General features: G+C 42.4%; 1 protein-coding gene and 1 long non-coding RNA gene across 17 annotated transcripts in view; both read left to right on the top strand.

Annotated features, from left to right (window-relative positions):
- Window positions 1-18550, top strand: part of PKHD1 (PKHD1 ciliary IPT domain containing fibrocystin/polyductin) — a 479188-nt gene that overhangs the window by 107534 nt on the left and 353104 nt on the right. The gene's annotated exons all lie outside the window — the stretch shown is intronic.
- On the top strand, window positions 10149-17632 carry LOC146401586 (uncharacterized). Its single transcript, XR_014810268.1, has 2 exons — window positions 10149-10200; window positions 13248-17632. It is a non-coding gene; the product is annotated as an uncharacterized LOC146401586 (long non-coding RNA).

The following is an 18550-nucleotide window of genomic DNA, read 5'->3' as shown; positions in this document are numbered from 1 at the left end:
ACTTGATGGCTCAGAGCATGATGTCTACTTCCAGAGGACAGTTGTCCCACCCTGGAGAGTTGCCAACATGTGCAGTGGATGTTGTGTCCTGCCCCTGATGGTTTGGGGCACTTTGTCACTGCGTGTGATCTAGCCAGTCCCAGCTAGAGACTGATGACCTCGTCTTTAACCTTAGCCTAGTTGGCAACCCACTGCATTTCTTATGGTGCCTTTAATTCTCCTCTGTGAGTCCACATGGAAGAGGGTCCTGGTTTATGTTCTTGGTGGCAGGGAGGACAAACTGGACTGCAAGACTGGACCACCAGGCAGAACTTCTGGCCTAATGGGAGTTAGTAGGGTACAGTCAGCCTGCTTCCATACTCTGGATTCCCACTCTCTTCCCCTTTTATTGGTGATGTGCTTCCATTTTCAACCTTAATCCCTATGTCCTGAGATCCTCTGCAGAATTTTCTAGTGCCAAGAAATTAATCACCTTCTTTTGCAGCATTATTGCAAACTGTAGGAGTCTGGGGGGAGACATGACTATTTCTGGTATGTCTACCTGTGCCGAGTCTGTTTATATCATCCTAAGAATCACTCTGGAACATTATGCATGAATAAAATTTGTTCCAATGGAGTATATATATTTTTATCAGTAATCTTTAAAAAACTTTTATTGGCGTATAGTTGACTTAAAATGTATTCATTTCAGGTGTACAGCAAAGTGAATCAGTTCTACATTACCACTGTATTCTATATCTGTAGCCATAGCTCTATGTGATCTATGTATGGGTATTTTTCCATACGTTCTTCCATTTCTTTTTGTAAATTTTACTTAAAAATTCTTACTAGGAAGATTTCGATCACAAGGGAAAAAAGAACACAAAAAAGTCAAATGGACTTAAATAATAGTGACCCACAGGGCGGCTCATGGAATGAGAAAGGTCCAGCAGGAGTCACAGGCATGGCCTCATCCCACCGTTCAGGGCTCACTTTTGAGATGGCTTATTCCCTGGCTCTGCCCTGCTGTTCCTCCTCCTCCTCCTTTTCCTTCTCCTCCTTCTCATCCTCCTCTCCCTCTCCTTTCTCCTCCTCCTGTTTCTTTTTCTGCTTCTTCTTTCTAGTTTTATTCTTTTTTAAACATTTTATTTATTTAAATTTAAAGCTTTTTAATTTTTATTTATTTTTTGCTTTTATCTTTTTATTATAGTTGATTTACAATGTTCTGTCCATTTCTGCTGTACAGCATAGTAACCCAGGTATCCATATATATACATTCTTTTTCTCACATTATTCTCTACTTTCCATTTACAGTTATTACAGAATATTGGCTATATTCCCCATGTTGTACAATATATACTTGAGCTTATAATACACCCTACACCCAGTAATTTGTACCTCCATTTCTCCCACCCTTAGACTGGCCCTCCTCCCTCCCCATTGGTAGCCACAAGTTTGTTCTTTATATCTGTGTCTGCTTCTTTTATGTTACATTCACTAGTTTGTTGTATTTTTTAGATTCCATGTATAAGTGATATCACACAAGTGTTTATCTTTGTTTTTCCGACTTATTTCACTTAGCACAATGCTCTCCAAGTCCATCCATGTTGCTTCAAATGGAAAAATTTCATTCTTTTTTTATGGGCTGAGTGTACGTGCACACACACACACACACACACACACACACACACACGCATGATGTTTGTACTTCTTTAACCGTTCATCTGTGGATGGACATTTAGACTGTTGTAAATAATGCTGGTGTGAACGTAGGGATGCAGGTATCTTTTTGAATTTGTGCTTGTGGGTTTTTTGGCTATATACCCAGGAGTGGAATTGTTGGGTCATATGGTTCTATTTTTAATTTTTTGAGAAACCTCCATACTATTGTCCACCATGGCTGTACCAATTTACATTCCCACCAACAGAGTACAAAGATTCTCTTTTCTCCATATCCTCACCAGCATTTACTATTTGCAGACTTTTTGATGATAGACATTCTGACAGGTGTGAGGTGGTTTTAATTTGCATTTCCCTGATGATTAGTGATGATGAGCATCTTTTCATGTGCCTGTTGTTTGCCCTGCTGTCTGTAGGGTCAGGTTCTGCCTAAGGCTGCCTTCTCTGTGGCACAGATGGTTGCCAGGAGCTCCCAGGCTGCTTGCTCCTGCACCTACATTGCGTAAGAATGAAAGATCTTTTATGGGCATGGTCTCAGAAGGAGGATGTTTCCCTTTCAGAAGCTCTCAACAGGTATCTCTCATGACTCGCTGGTCCACACTGAGTTACTTTGCTCAACTCGATGGGCTTTGCTGGTTGTTTTTGGCCAGTTATTGTCCATCGTGAACCTTAGAATAGAGCCAATCCCACCCTCAGCACCTGGTGAGAATATGAGAACAGTGATGCCTGGAAGGAAAATCTTAGGGCTATAGATGAAGGGAAACTGGAGAATGGACGTTGAAGGGTCAGCCAACACTTGACCACAGTGACCTCACTTTTTTCTTTATGGCTCTAAACTAAGGCCTCTTCCTCTGATTCTCCTCACTGGTCCTTTGGGACCATCTAAGGCATTGCTGTTGTATGGAATTTTGAGAGGGTTGAGAACAGGTACCAAATAGGGATTTGGCTTAACAAAAAGCAAACAAAGAGTTTGGTCGACTCCCCCTTCCTGCCTTAGAATTCTGTATCATATATGCTTTTAACAAACAAATAAACAAGCAGGCAAGAAAGCATAATGACTACGTATAACACACATACCTTCAGTAGCCTGCAGGACCTCAAAACCAGTTGGGTGTTTCTTTTGCGATACGCATTTTCCTGCCTCAAAATGACAGGAGTTGTTTTCATGATGTACCAGCTCCCAACGGGGATGGCTCCTCATTCAGTTCTGACCCACCTCTGATAATAAAGAGCAATCTAGAAGAAGAAACAGTATGTGATAGTGTATGTTTCTCTTAACGGGGCTTCCCAAACACTTGGCAAATATTAATTAACCCTCCCAATGTCCCCGCATCACAGATGCCTCTATCTACATGGGGTGGAGGAGCCAGAATCAACTGATCAAGGCCCCACCATGAATTAATATCAAAAGCAAAGACTTGGACTCTTGGGCTCCAATACCAGTCACCTGAAAGCATTGCCATTTAACTTTCTTCTTCCCAGAGGGGAAAAGTATGCACAGCCAAGCAGAAGAAAATCTGTTTTGTTCTGTTTCTGCTTGGCACTGGTGAGTATGCCTTTGAAGGACACAGCAGGGTGACTTTACTGAGACAGGGGACAAGGGCAGCAGCACTGGCCAGCAGGGAGGGCAGAGTACTCTTGCAAGGGGAAAATGAGGTCATTGTCCTCAGTACTTCTCAGATAGTATTTACACATTACCGACAGATGCCGGCCATTGTATTAGCCCATAGAGGATTGTCAGGTGGTTGCTCTGAGAGATGACAGAAGACTTTGAAACCTATAAAGGGCTTGGATAAAACAATGCGGTCAACTTGGAAAGGGTTGGGTTAATGCTCCAGATGAATGAGATACAACCCCTTTTTTGGAATGTTCTCTTCAAGAAGGGGATATAAAAACCCAATAATGGTACTACAAGCAAAGTGTAATAAATGTGATAATGAAGGTATTTGTATTTTACTGTGGAAAATCAGTGAAGGACAAGAAATCTTCTGGAAGGAAAAAATCATCATCTAAAAATTCCCTGGAGGGTGTGTCATTTTGTCTGGGTCTAAATTTATGCGGATCTGAAGGATAAGGAGAAATAAAGGGAAAGAGCATACCAGCAGAGAGATGAGTGTCACAAGTCCCAGGGGTGGGAAAACATGTTTTTTTTTTTTTTTTTAAATCTTTTTTTTTAAATTAAAGTATACATAGTTGATTTACAAGGTTGTGCCAATTTCTGCTGTACAGCAAAGTGACCCAGTCATATATATAGTTTAATATATATATATCTAAAACTACATATATGTACTTTGTATATATATGTATATATAAAAATACACATATTCTCTCTATATATTTATATGTATAAAACTATAGATATATATGTATATATAAGTGTATATGTATATATACACATATAAATATATAAAAAACTATGTATGTGTATATATATAAATATATGTGTGTGTGTATATATATATACATATATACATATACATATATATATACATATATATATATATATGAAACTACATATATTTACATTCTTATACTGTCTTCATGATGGGCTATACCAAGAGACTGGAGTAAGATCTCATTGCTTATTCATTCATTTTTTTTTTTTTTGCCTTTTTTTTAGGGCTGCACCCGAGGCATATGGAAGTTCCCAGGCTAGGGGTCGAATCAGAGCTTCAGCTGCCAGCCAACACCACAACCACAGCAATGTGGTATCCCTTACCCACTGAGAAAGACCAGGGATCAACCTGCAAACTCATGGATACTACTCAGATTTGTTTCCACTTTTCCACAATGGGAGCTCCACGTATCCATGCTAATGTAATAGTTTGCATCTACTAACCCAATATCCCAGTCCATCCCACTCCCTCCCTACCTCCAAGCACAGCTGTATTTAGAAGTAATTATATTTGGCTGGAGTATAATGTTAGAAAGGAAGTGCTGGGGAAGGGAATCCCTGGAAACAAAAGTTGGGAAACATGAGCCGCCCTGAGTGACAAACCAAGGTGTGTGCATTTCTTGCAGGAGGAAGGGTAGGGCCGTGGGAGGCATTGTAAATTTCATAGCTGCCACTTTGTCTCATGAAATATCCCTGAGAGCTCCTCTCAGAGTCAGACCTGCTGGCTGAAGTGTGACCTGATGCCAGTTGAGTCCTGACAGGCGTAGTTGCTGTTCTCTTTTGGATCAGATGCAAGGAGAACCAGGGCAGTGCTAAGTGGGGGCCCAGGAAATGAGGCAACATAAAGCTGCCTCTGAGAGAGGGCTGAGGATGGGTGTTCTGAAGGTATCATTGGGAAGAAACCCGCGCCTCATGGAGGGACAGGAAATTGGGGGTGATTCTCCTCCTCGGTGGTTTTTGTTTGTTTTGTTCTGGCCTTTTAGGGCCGCACACAAGGCATATGGAGGTACCCAGGCTAGGGGTCGAATTGGAGCTGTAGCCGCTAGCCTGCATCACAGCCATAGCAATGCCAGATCAGAGCTGTGTCTGCAACCTGCACCACAGCTGCCAATCCTTAACCCACTGAGTGAGGCCAGGGATGGCACCTGCGTTCTCATGGGTGCTATTTAGATTCGTTTCCTCTGAGGCACGATAGGAATTCCTCCTTGGTGTTTTGGATTTACCTCCAGAGAGGCAGGTGGTACAGCGGCCAGTCTGAGAGCCACTGATCTGGGTCCTGTGATTCTAGGCAAGTCCTTAGGAAAACCTCACTTTCCTCATCTGCAGTGATTAATGGGACCAAGTCAGCATTTTCCAAAATGAGTTCTGTGGACAATTAGTCATGAAGAATGGCTCATTACAAAAAAAGGATCTGTGGTCCAAAAAGTTTGGGAAATGCTGCAAACTCTATTCTACTGCAAGCTTCATGAAGTCCAGTGATGCATTAAAAGGAAGGCAGTTTCACTCTCTTGAACTCAGCTTTTCCCAAACTTCTCTGTTCACAAGAACCTTACTTTTTTTTTTTTTTTTTTCCTTCTGCGCCTGTGGAACATTTTGGGAAATTTGGGACTAGATCCTTGTAAGGAAAAGGTCCCATCCTGATCCTTTGTTACCTCTGAAGTTTTCTTCTCAGTCTAGGATTTTATAAACCAAAGGAAGTTTTCTCCCCCAGTTGGTCGAGGGAGTTTTCCTACCTATTTTATAGGATGGATTAGCCCCCCCCCCAATACAATCATCTTTCTCTGAGAGTAGAGGCAAGAAGTTCTTTATGAGGGTTTTTAAAAGTGCTTTGAGATCCATAGAGAAGGAGATCTCTGGTGGGTTTGTCACATGACTTCATTAGAAACCCTGAATGCTAAAGAACCTTAAGCTTCACCTTCCAGTTTGGAATCATCATATTTCTAACGCACTGTATTAACCAGGAAAGAGCTGAGGGGTTATTTTTTTTTCTTTCTCTTTCTATCTCTCTCTCTTTTTGCATCTCTATATAATGTAATTTAACCAAGCAAAAAAGACACTGATTGTCTGTCCCACAGGACTTAATTAACTCCCAGCTTCATGGTGCGCTGCAGGAATAATAAGAAAAGGGAAAGTTCGGGTGTTCCATACCTGTCCACTTGCACCTCTGGTGCATAATGAGATGTCAGGAGTGGTGACACTGATGAGACATGTAAAACATGCTGATTGCAGGAGGCGGCGAGCTGCCTTCTTGGCGCTCAGGGACTCTGGCCGGGCTGGGAACCGAGGACCCAGGGAAGAAATTGTCTTTCTTCAGAAAGACAATTTCCAGCATCCTCCCCACCCTCCTCCCTGCCACCTGGGCAGTGGTTTTGTTAACCTTTAGCTCTGCCTTCTGCACCCTGGCCGGGTATGATGACAATTGTCACGGGGCAGATGCCGTGTTTATTAAGCTGCCTGTAGCAAAGCCGGATGGGTAGTACGGGATTCTACCAGCCAGCCCTCAGGGGAGCCCATTAAGAAATTGCAGGGCTAATAAAAATCATGCTGGATGAAATTGCAATCCTCTGGTGCCACTCCATGATGGGTTGAATCTGGTTTTACATTTTAATGGGGGCAGGGACTACAGGTTTGAACTGGGACCCTTGTACCAGCCGCCCTGAAAGTTGTCCCTTCTTAACCCACAGCTAGAACAACGAAGACAGAGGACAGGCTTGCTTCTGTCTTTGTGCCAGGTTTCTGCACATTCAGGATGGGAATGCATTAAGATTTCTTATATGTTGGCAATGCACTGTTCCTGGAAGAAAGCCTCCCTCTGGCGTGTGGCATGAAACTTGGGCTCCAGTTAGAGTTCTCTAGCCAGAGGGGGGCCTTGAAAATGCATGGGGAACAATTTCTGGTTCCTTGTCTCAGTGAAATTATTCTAAAACTTTCCTGTACTGGTAGCTTCTCAGAAAGGGGATTGTGTGAACTCTCTCCGAGAGCCCTTCCAGCATTTAAGTGCATCTTCATGCTGGACCCCATCTGGTGCAGGGGCCACAGTCTCAGAAAGTGATTCTTCGTTCCTTTGCTGAATCCCTTCTGCTCACAGAATATTTCACTTTATCTGGACAAATCAGTAGTTTACAAATACTAAGGTGTAAACCACCAAGTATGTAATTGCTGTTTTGGGAAGACTGAGAAAAATGGAAGGCAAAACATAATAGGGTATTTCCATAGTTGCTGTGATGCCATCCAGGGAAATATATTCTGTATTTTCCTGGAAAGAAACACTACTATTACTAAGGGCAGGAGGTAGTATTGACTGAACACTGACTCCTGTCAGGGATTCAGAGAAGCTCTTTACTTCCATCACATCCTCAGAATAAAGCTCTGACATGATTCTATCTATTTTTTGGCCACACCAGAAGTTCCTGGGCCAGGGATCAAACCTGCACCATGGCAGGAACCAGAGCTACAACAGTGACAATGCCAGATCCTTAACCCACTGCTCCACCTGGGAACTCCTCAGAAGTGATAATATTATTTCCAATTTATAGATTCATAATGGCTCAGAGAGCTTCCGTAGCTTGTTTTAAGACCCACAGCAGGTAAGTGGCAGAGCAGGGACTCAAAGACCGAAGAATTCCAGAGCCTGTACTGTTACTCAAATAATAATAATAATATAATAATAATAATATAATATTCATTTAGTAATATTACTAAATTAATAATTTTCTTTGGGAAAAATATTTCAGAAAGAAAGAAAGGAAACCCATTCCCTGTAATAAGCAATTCACCAAATAAGTGAAGTTACAATGTAAATTTGTGGAAGCAGATCTTTGGGTAGCGGAGAAAGTACAGTGTATGAGAATTTACCTCCTGAGCTTCAGCCTTAGTTGGGAACCCACCCACCACAGCCTCCTCCTCTTTCTTTTGGGCATTAGCCTCCTCCCACTTGTGTTTCCATCCTTCTGGCGAGACTTTCTGCTTCCTCTGTGCTTCTTCTCCGACAGTGATTTCAGTGGACGTGCCTGTGTGTGGATGTGCACTCGTTTATGCTGATGGGGTAACAATGTCCAGTGCAGGGCTTGATAGCTGTATTTTCTAACTACTATAGGAATAAAGGTTTGTTGAATGAATATATGAGTGAATTAAAGCTGATGGTCACCAGATGGAAATCAGGTCTCAAGACTGTCTTTGTGAAACTTTTAGAAACTGTTATTGAGAATCGTAGACACTGGGGAATACAGAAGCAGCATACTCTTACCAAAGAAATAAATTATACAAGGGGTGATTTTACTCAGAAAAGCCTTTCAATTTCACTTGGCTTCCAAGACCCTAATAGTTTTGCCATTTGCTAATGGGATTTTCCTGAGGTTTGTGGCAATAGATATCTGCTTGACATAGGTGATTTTTATGGTCTCTTTCTGAACTGTTTCATTAAGCCTTTTTTTTTTTTTTTAATGAATGCACCTACAGCATATGGAAGTTATAGGGCCAGGTGTTGAGTCAGAGCAGCAGCTGCAACCTGTGCCACAGCTTGTGGCAACACTAGATCGGATTTTGTTTTTTCTGCAAAGTGATCCAGCTATATATATATATATATATATAGACACACACACACACATATATACTCCCTTTCATATATTATCTTTCGTCATGGTCTATCATTGAATTAGGCCAGGGATTGAACTTGCATACTCACAGAGACAACTTGCATACTTACAGAGACAACATCAGGTCCTTAATCCACTGAGCCACAATGGGAACTCCTGTTTCATTGTCTTGATAAGGTGAACAATATTTAGAAGTTACTTATTTTTTCAGTATAGAGAGAACCTGTAATTTCCTTTGCTATATTATTTTTGTGAAGTAATGGGAGACCAGATCTGTAGTTCCAGAATGTTCAGTTTGATTTTCCTTTTTAAATTTCCTGTGAGGGGGTGCTGGTGTGGCAGACACACAAGTGTCATAACTTCTTAGCACTTGCCAATATCGTATTGCCCCATAATTTCAGCTTCTCTCTTTTTACCGTTTTGGCCTCTCCATTAAAGTGCTTTAGTAATCAAAACGAAACAATTCAAAACATTTTTTTTCACCTTATTGCAAAAATGATACATGCTTAGAGTAAAAAATTTAAAAAGCGATAATGAAAGAGACAAAAAAGATCCTCTAGGAGTTCCCATTGTGGCTCAGCGGTATCTACAAGGACTTGGGTTTGATCCCTGGTTCCGCTAAGTGGGCTTAAGATCTGGCGTTGTTGTGAGCTTCGGTGTAGGTTGCAGACGTGGCTCGAATCTGGTGTTTCTATGCCTGAGCAAATACCAGTCACAGAAAGAAAAAGCAAAAAATGATTCTCTGTAATTTCAGCATCCAGTTGTTTGATCCTGGCCAAGGGCATATTGGCCAATGATGTCATGAGCCATTAAGGCTTCTCTGGCTCCATCACCCTGTAACCTTCAAGCTGGAGAGTTTAGAGATGGCCCCTTCTGACTTCGGTGTCTGCAGGCATTGAGTGTAAAGATATGGTCATGTGGTGAAGTAATTAAAAAACATTCTCTGTATGTAGGATGAATACATTTGGAAAGGTTGTAAGTTCTGGGTTGGCAATGCATTGGGTAGAGGTGCTATATTTATGTTTATGACGATTTATTTTTCCATAACATACATCATAAAAGCAATTTTTAAGACTTCTCTATTCCAGCCTAAGAAACCATCCCTTTCAGCATCAGCATCACTAAAAGTTGACCATGGTCTTTACTGTGTATCACACACTTTGATGGTACAATTGGCCTATTTAAGGTAACATTTATTGAAGCCTATTTTTCTTTGACTTTTAAATTTTTATTTCTTATTATTTTTAAATTTTTTTCTTTTTAGGGCTGCACATGGGGCATATGGAAGTTCCCAGGCTAGGGGTCGAATCAGAGCTGTAGCCTGACTCATCACAGTCATGGCAACACCAGATCTGAGCCTCGTCTGCGACCTGTACTGCAGCTTGTGGCAATAGTGTATCCTTAACCCGCTGAGCGAGGCCAGGGATTGAACCCCCATCCTCATGAATACTAGTCGGGTTCTTAACCTGCTGAGCCACAACAGGAACTCCTTTTCTTTGACTTTTTTTTTTTTTTTTTTTTTTTTTTTTGGCTATTTCTTGGGCCGATCCCGTGGCATATGGAGGTTCCCAGGCTAGGGGTTGAATTGGAGCTGCAGCCACCGGCCTACGCCAGAGCCACAGCAACGCTGGATCCAAGCCGCGTCTACAACCTACACCATAGCTCACGGCAATGCCGGATCATTAACCCACTGAGCAAGGGCAGGGACCGAACCCGCAACCTCATGGTTCCTAGTCGGATTCGTTAACCACTGCGCCATGACGGGAACTCCTTCTTTGACTTTTTAATAGACAATTTCAAATATACTAAGGTAGAGGGATGACATACTAAACTTCATGGACCCGTCCCACGTTGAATAGCTATCAACTTACTTTTGTTTTTTTTTTAAGTTTGGATCAAAGACTATTTTATATGAGTTACCTTTGAAAGGGGAATCTGCTTATGGGAATTTTAAGGACAAAGATAAGTTTTAACCTGGGAATCACTCATAGTTTAATATTTCACACAGTGTATAAAATGCTGTGAAAGGGATGACTATATTTCACATTTCTTTGAATTTATAGGAACACGAGGCATCTGGGGTTCAGATTAGAAATTATATCTCTTTCTAAAGTTTTACTTTGAGCCCCTTTTCTTTTTTTCTTTCTTTTGTTTCTGTCTTTCTTCCCTATTCAACTTCAACTCCTGTTTAATGTTTGTAAGATCCAAAACTCTCCAGGTAGATTCACATTTTATAACAGAATTCCCAAATAATAAAGAGAACCAAATAAATGAAGTTATCAGATAGAAAAATGGATGGTGATGATAATTTTTGTATTTAGGCTGGGCCATGCTTGGTGCCCCATCAAATTCCACTGCTTTGATGGTGATGATAATTTTTGTATATAGACTTGGGCCATGCTTGGTGCCCCCATCAAATTCCATTGCTTTAGCAGCTAAATGACTCCTCATTAACTTTAAGGCAATAAATCGTAGCTCAGGTATACTGACATTTATATATGGCAGGCACATAGCATACAACTATTTTGTGTACCTTATTTTCCTAGCACTATGGAGTAGATATTATTAGCTTTGTTTTACAGATCAGGAAATGGATGCTTCTGAGGGTCGAAAGACTTACCCAAGGCCCCATGGCTAAGAAGTGGGAGCTGGGAACTGCAGTCTGCCTAACGGGAAGCTTTCTCTTCACAATAATGCTGCCTGCTGAAGCCTTTACTAAAAAGATAGCAAAGGCTCTGTCGGGGTGGGGAGAAGATGAGGTGGGAAAAGGATGGCCTAGTATGGAAAGTAAATTTGAATTAATCCAAAGAAACCTTTCACTAAAATCTCATGTCTAGTGGGATTCCAGCAATGCTCTGTGATTTCAGTTTGATTTCAGGGGCATGGCTGGGTTTCCTAAGAAACAAAAGTGTCCCAATTTTATTTTGGAAATTTTGGCCCCCAAAGCAAGATTCTTTTCCCAGCCCATGACTGCTTCCCTGGCCCTGGAATCTGGAAAGGCTGTGAAAGAAAGGGAGGGGCTTTGCTCATCCCTACATGGTTTTGTATGAAAAGATGTCCCCCGGAATAAAACAAAGAAACAGGCCCAATGAAACAGGCCCAACAAGGGAAGCAAAGGACCTGGGAGCAGATGTTATCAGGCTGGAGAGGCTCCATCTGCTTGAGGTTGTTAAGATAGAGCTCGTCAAGATGGCTGCCCAAGTAACCACAGGCTATGCGAGGAGATAAATGGTTGACCCCGGCCCGTGTCAGCCCACGATTGATGCCACTATCAGCCCTAGTGCCTTCCCAATGATTTTTTAAAAAAACCTTTGATAGAGTGTGTTATCTAGTTACTGCCACGAGGGCAATAGCCCCGAGGGGTGAAGGAAAAGGAAAGAATGAAAGGTCACTCCAGGAGGACAATCTCTGTCGGACTAAATGAGAAAAAAAAAGGATCTGACTCTAAAGGGGAGGAAATAAATAAATAACAATAACAGCGGCTGCGAGGTGCATGGATACATAAGTGAGGTATGGGTTCCCTTTTCTTTTCTCCTTCCTCTCTCCCTCTCTCCCTCTCGCCTTTCTTCCTCCCTCTTTCCCTCCATCCCCCCTCATTCTCTTGCTCTCTTTCTCTCGCTTTTTATTTTCATTCTTCCCGTCTCTCTCTTCCTTCTCCCCCTTGGGCTATTCGAGAGAATTTAGCAGATGCAGCCATAGATTGTTTGTTCTTCCCTCGAAACTTTCTAATGGTCTGATTGCGATTGTGAAACCTTTTTAAAAAATCTCTAGGAGAAGTGAAATTGAAGGCCTGAATTAGCACCCCCACCCTAAAATAAGGACAATTCAAGAGTAAAAAAATATGAAACAAATAAAATGAGATTCCTCTGGAAAATGGGAAATATGTCTTTATAACATGGTGTTATTATTAGTCGATTTGTGGTGGATAGGTGAATTAAATTCTGTAATTCAGTTCTCTTACCTTCCTACACACACACACATACATACACACACACACCACACACATACCTGTAGGCATGCCCACACGCATAATTTTTTCACAAGCACCTATATACTTATTTTTGGAAACAGGAATATAATTGCTTTTGCTCAGTATTGCTACATCCACAGAGTTCTACTTCATGATAATAGAATCTTTAATTTGCTTTTTCGGTCTTGAAATAAGTTTGGTAGGGGGAAAGGAAAAGAAGGGAGAACTGAGGCTTTTGGTCTAAAAGACAATGGCTTTAATTATGAATTTTTTTCTTTTTATTTGACCTGGAAAAATTTAGTATTTTTTCCCCCTTGTGTAGTGTTTGTAGAAGGTAAGATGGTTCTGGGGCAAGAGGCTTGAAGGCTGGCCTGGATCCATGGCATTAATACTCTCTTTTGAGAAGAATCATGTTGGTTATAAAAATATTAGGAGTTCCCGTGGTAGCTCAGCGGAAACAAATCTGAATGGTATCCATGAGGATGTGGGTTCGATCCTTGACCCTGATCAGTGGATTAAGGATCTGGCATTGCCACGAGCTGTGGTGTAGGTAGCAGACAAGGCTCGGATCTGGTGTTGCAGTGGCTGTAGCGTAGGCTAACAGCTGTAGCTCCATTTTGACCCCTAGGCTGGGAAAGTCCGTATGCCACACCTGTGGCCCTAAAAACAATTAGTCCCCCAAAACAACTCTGGAAAGAGTACAGAGAGATACTGCAGGCAGAATCCATCCTTTTCTTTTTCTTTTTCTTTTTTTTGTCTCTTAGCTATTTCTTGGGCCGCTCCCCGCGGCATATGGAGGTTCCCAGGCTAGGGGTCGAATCGGAGCTGTAGCTGCTGGCTTAAGCCAGAGCCACAGCAACTCAGAATCCGAGCTGTGTCTGCAACCTACACTACAGCTCACGGCAACGCCGGATTGTTAACCCACTGAGCAATGGCAGGGACCGAACCCGAAACCTCATGGTTCCTAGTCGGATTCGATAACCACTGCGCCACGACGGGAACTCCAGAATCCATCCTTTTCTAAGGCCAGAGAACGTTGAGGATGCTACTTCCTCAGCTTATGATGTTGGTTCTCACCAGCCAGTGCTGGTCAAGGGCTTCTTTAGTTGGCATAGGTTGGGGAACTTCTGTTGCCATCCCTTCCTCTGTCAAAGCATCAGGGAAATGGAAGGAGCATGTGTCTTGATTCTGGAAGACATAGATTCTAGTCCCTGCCAAGGCTGTCTTACTGAGATCTGTGGCTCCATTTCTCAGAGCCACCATTTTCCTCAGATACATGATGGAATTAATGCTTCACAGTATCTTCCTGCAAAGCTTTTGAAATTTTTTTTTGTCTTTTTTTTGTTGTTGTTGTTGTTGCTATTTCTTGGGCCGCTCCCCTCGGCATATGGAATTTCCCAGGCTAGGGGTTGAATCGGAGCTGTAGCCACCGGCCTACGCCAGAGCCACAGCAATGCGGGATCCGAGCCGCGTCTGCAACCTACACCACAGCTCAGGGCAACACCGGATCCTTAACCCACTGAGCAAGGGCAGGGACCGAACCTGCAACCTCATGGTTCCTAGTCGGATTCGTTAACTGCGCCACGACGGGAACTCCAGGTTTTGAAATTTAACTCAGTTTACAGATGTGGAAACCCTCTGAAAATACTAAAGTGCCATTCAACACCTATAGCTCCTGTATCCGTGTGGATTCCACTGGCATTAGGGGTGGTGCTTTGTTGTAATATGGCGCTTGCAGAATAGAGCAATGAAATGGTGATTCCTAGAAATTTCCACAGGATTATATGAAGTAGGGGCTAAGTGGAAGAATGAAATTTTAGGGCTAGCTGCAAAATATACAGTATGTATTTTTTTTCCCCTTGGCTTTTAACAGTATCTAGTTTGTCACCATAAAATATATGCTGTATAATTTGACTTGATCATAAAATTAATACATTTGAGATACTAAATTTAAAATTATACTTTGTCAAGAATTTGTCTTTTTTATGGCTACACCAGTGGCATACGGAATTTCCTAGGCCAGGGATTGAACTCATGCTGTGGCAGTGACCTGAGCCACAGCAGTAGCAATGCTAGATCCTTAACACTCTGTGCCACCAGGGAACTTCCAAGAAGTTGTCTTTTATTGAGGTATAAATTTCATAGGACAAAATGCCCAGATCTTAACTGTATATAGTTCCTTGATATATGTGTATGCTAAGAAGCCCACACTCAAAATCAAGGTATAGAACATTTTCATCAACCAAGAAGGTTGATTTTATTTTGATTTTTCTTTTTACTGTAAATAATGATGCAACAATTGAATCTTAAGAAATCTATCTTCTTGCTTTTGTTTAAGTATGAGAAAAGCAAGAAGTAAGCACGTGTCAGGCACAAAGTTGGTCTTCATATATATTAGTTATCTATATATTACACAATTATAATCCCTTTCAAGAATCTCCATTTTATGGAGACCACACTTCATGAAAATTAGGTGACTGCCAAGGTCACACAGTGAGACAGTGGCAAAGTTGGGATTTTTTTTTTTTTTTCTTTTTATGGCCTCACCCATGGCATGTGGGAATGACCAGGCTAGGGGTCAAATCAGAGCTGCAGCTGCTGGCCTGCACCCCAGCTAAAGCAACAAGCCACATCTGTGACCTATGTCTCAGCTTGCGGCAACACCAGATCCCTAACCCACTGAGCCAGGCCAGAGATTGAACCCACATCCTCTCAGAAACTATGTTGGGTTCTTAACCTGCTGAGCCACACGGGGAACTCCTGGCCTCACTTTTTAGAAATAACACTTCCACCCAAGGTAGTGTTGAAATAGCAGGAAGGTGCGTGCTCCTTGCCAAATGGCCTTGACGCATCCTGCCCTTCCTTTGCTGTTGGGCTGCAGATGTCTGTCAGACGGGCTGCTGTCAGCAATCTCCACATCCATATAGTCTGCTCTTCTGTTCTTCTTTTCTTCACTGACTGACGAGATAAAATTTTTGCAACGCCCCCCCCACCGCCCCGCGCCGCCTTTCATATTAGTTATTTTTTGTATTGAGATTGTGAGAGACCAGGCATGTACCTTCCGTCATCGAGACCTAATTTGGTGACCCTAGGAGAGCCAAGTGCTGTATATCACTTACACTTCCATTTTATTTATTTTTCTGGGGAGGGGGGTACCCACGACATATGGAGGTTCCCAGCCTAGGAGTCTAATCGAAACTACAGTTACAGGCTATACCACAGCCACAGCAACGCAGGATCTAAGCTGCATCTTCAGCCTACACCATAGCTCATGGCAATGCTGGATCCTCAACCCACTGAGCAAGGCCAGGGATCAAACCTGCAACCTCATGGTTCCCAGTCAGACTTGTTTTGATGGGAACTCTTTTTTTTTTTTTTTTTTTTTTTAAACTTAAAATGCACAGTAATTATAGTTACACAGATCCGTCAAACAGAATGATTTTTCTTGATCATTGAGTTTTCACTTCACTCTACCACATTTATAAGCAGAAGTATGCTAAGAGGAAAAATAAATTGGTAATTGTCTTGTGCTATCTGTTAAGTCATCAGAAGTATCAAAAGTACACCCTGGTGCATTAATGATTACTAGAAATTATTTAAAAAATTCTGCCCATTGTATAACTTTTGGAAACAATGTAGAAGTCATGTAACTTCTGAGATGAAGGGAACATGTAACATAAAGATTCGTTTTAAAAGAATTTATAGTCTGATCATATTAGGTTTTTCTGTGGAAAAAAATCTAGTAAGGAAAAAATAGCTCTGGACAAAGGCTGCTCCTTTTCCCTTTCCTCCTGTTCCTCCAGTTGTAACCTCTGAATTACCTGCATGATTTGGTGTCACCCTGGAGCCCTCCCCTTTTTGTCGTAGCGGAGGCCCAGCTTGGTTTGGTAAATGAGACCTCACGTTGTATGTGACTTCTTGGTCATGGGTTCCAAACTTTCTTTTCTTTGTAATGGGGATTCCGCTTGCATTCCTCAGAGGCACTCCAGCTTAGGTTATGACTTCTGCTCTTACCTCTGCTGGGTCCAGGAATGCCTTGCGCAAAGGCAACCCGTAAATTCTCCAGCTTAACGTGGGCTTCAGGGAAGAGATGGAGGTTCTGAATTTCGTTCTGATATTGGCATCTAGGGGTGCTTAAGGCCAAGAATTCGTACAGGATCAGAAGAGTGCCCGTAGGACCTTAGCATGAGATTCAGGAGGATTCAAGAGCATGCTCCCATTTTGCTTTAGCACATTGTGGAGGTGGAGGCTTTGTGCAGGAGGGGCATGTGAGGGAGCATCCGTCTATGTCAAGGTCATCCCTCTTCATCCTCACTCTCCCTTCTTCAACAAGTCAGTGTGGCCAAAGCCTGCTTTGGTGAGGAGTAAAGGGAATGGCTTCCTTCTAGGCCTTTCTCTCGGGGAAATGACTTGGTTAGTGATGGATTCGCTTCCAATTTTAGCCCCAGTTTTAGCTAAGAAGAACCCAAGGCCATCTTGCCAGCCTCACGGATCCAGTGCTCTCTTTTGGAAAAGGATAGTGGCAATGGCATTGCCATAACAAGTATTTTCATCTTGCCTTTTGAAAGCGTTTACTTCTTTTTTCCCTGTGGCCTGTCCCTTTGTCATCACTCCACATTCTCAGACCTGTCCTGACAATCCAGGTTGCTGGGAAGCAAAGTGCTTCATTAATGTGTTCCTGCTAGACTCGAAAACAATTACAGCCAGGACCAGGGGGAGTTAAAGAGGACCCCCCCCCTCCCCGCCCCAAACTGTGAAACCAAACAGACATCACAGGGCAGGGATTGCAGGTAAAGTAGTTGCTATAAACACTTTCTCTTGAAAGCTGTGTCTTGTCAATAAACACACCGTTAGGCCCGAGTGAAATATTTCCAGTTGACTTCATGGGTGGTGCAGTGCTGGCAGCTGTTAGCTCATGCTCAGTTAAATTTCAAATGTCAAAACTCATTAATAGTGATTTTAGCCAAAGACAGCCTGTAAGGAGCTGTACAAACTTAACTTCCTCAAATAAAAGGAGAAGAAAGATGACCATTTAACATTGCGTTTCCTCCCCCTGTTTTCTTCACCTCCGCTTCGAGTTTGTTTTGGGTTTTATTGACAGTAGGTTTCAAGTTTATATTCCACATTTCCCTTAATTTGCCTTGTCCTTTTATCCCTCCCTTGGGAAACGGGCCTATTACAAAGGTGTTGCGATGTCTCTTTGAGTTTTAGGAGGAGTGTTTTGTCTGTTTGAAGCGGGCCTGGAGGAGTCTGTGAACATGTTAAAGCAGAAGGTTCAGCTTTTGAGTGAGAGAAACACACTGGGATGTGATTATGTGCTCAGATGCTGTTGCCAGCCTTGTCTGAATATAAATGTAAAAGGAGATCCCATTTCTGCAATCACGATGGTTCAAATTAAAATATTAATACCAGCTGCACCCTCATTATTTGCGGTCTGGCCAGTTGTCACCCTTGTGGTTACCTGGAAGACGAAGTGAGACACCAAGAATTTTTTTTTTTTTAACTTGGTTAAATTTACTTGTGCACTGGTGATTGTGGGCTGGCCTGATGTGTCAAAGTCTAAGAAAAATGGGTTTATAATTGAGTTACCAATTACACATATGACATTAACTTGGCTTCCCTTTTGGTTCTGGGTTTTGCTAACAGCAGGCTTTACTGTGCTCCCTTCCTGAGTCTTGCAAAGGCTTCCTACGCACCATGTAAGCAATGGCCGAATTTCAGCTTTGGTGCAGGAGGCCTAAGGCCCACCCACGGCAAATGCCTCAAAGGTGGTCTGGGTGTGGATATCGTGAAGCTTCTCTTACTGGATTCTGTGACCGCAGTTGTTTTGAGGAATTTGAGCTTGGGTTGCATTGAGGTTTTTGTGTGACTCCAGTCAGAGGAGAAGTGGAGTGTAGGTGGAAGAGTATATTGGTGAGTGTGTTTCAGGGG

The sequence above is a fragment of the Sus scrofa genome, chromosome 7 (assembly GCF_054392235.1).
Source record: "Sus scrofa isolate SSC_HxYL_T2T_F1_AM1 chromosome 7, Sscrofa_HxYL_maternal_Yorkshire_Landrace_v2.0, whole genome shotgun sequence".
In the NCBI taxonomy this organism is placed as follows: Eukaryota; Metazoa; Chordata; class Mammalia; order Artiodactyla; family Suidae; genus Sus; species Sus scrofa.
Note: the sequence above shows the minus strand (reverse complement) of the source record. Positions and strands in the feature narration are given on the sequence as shown.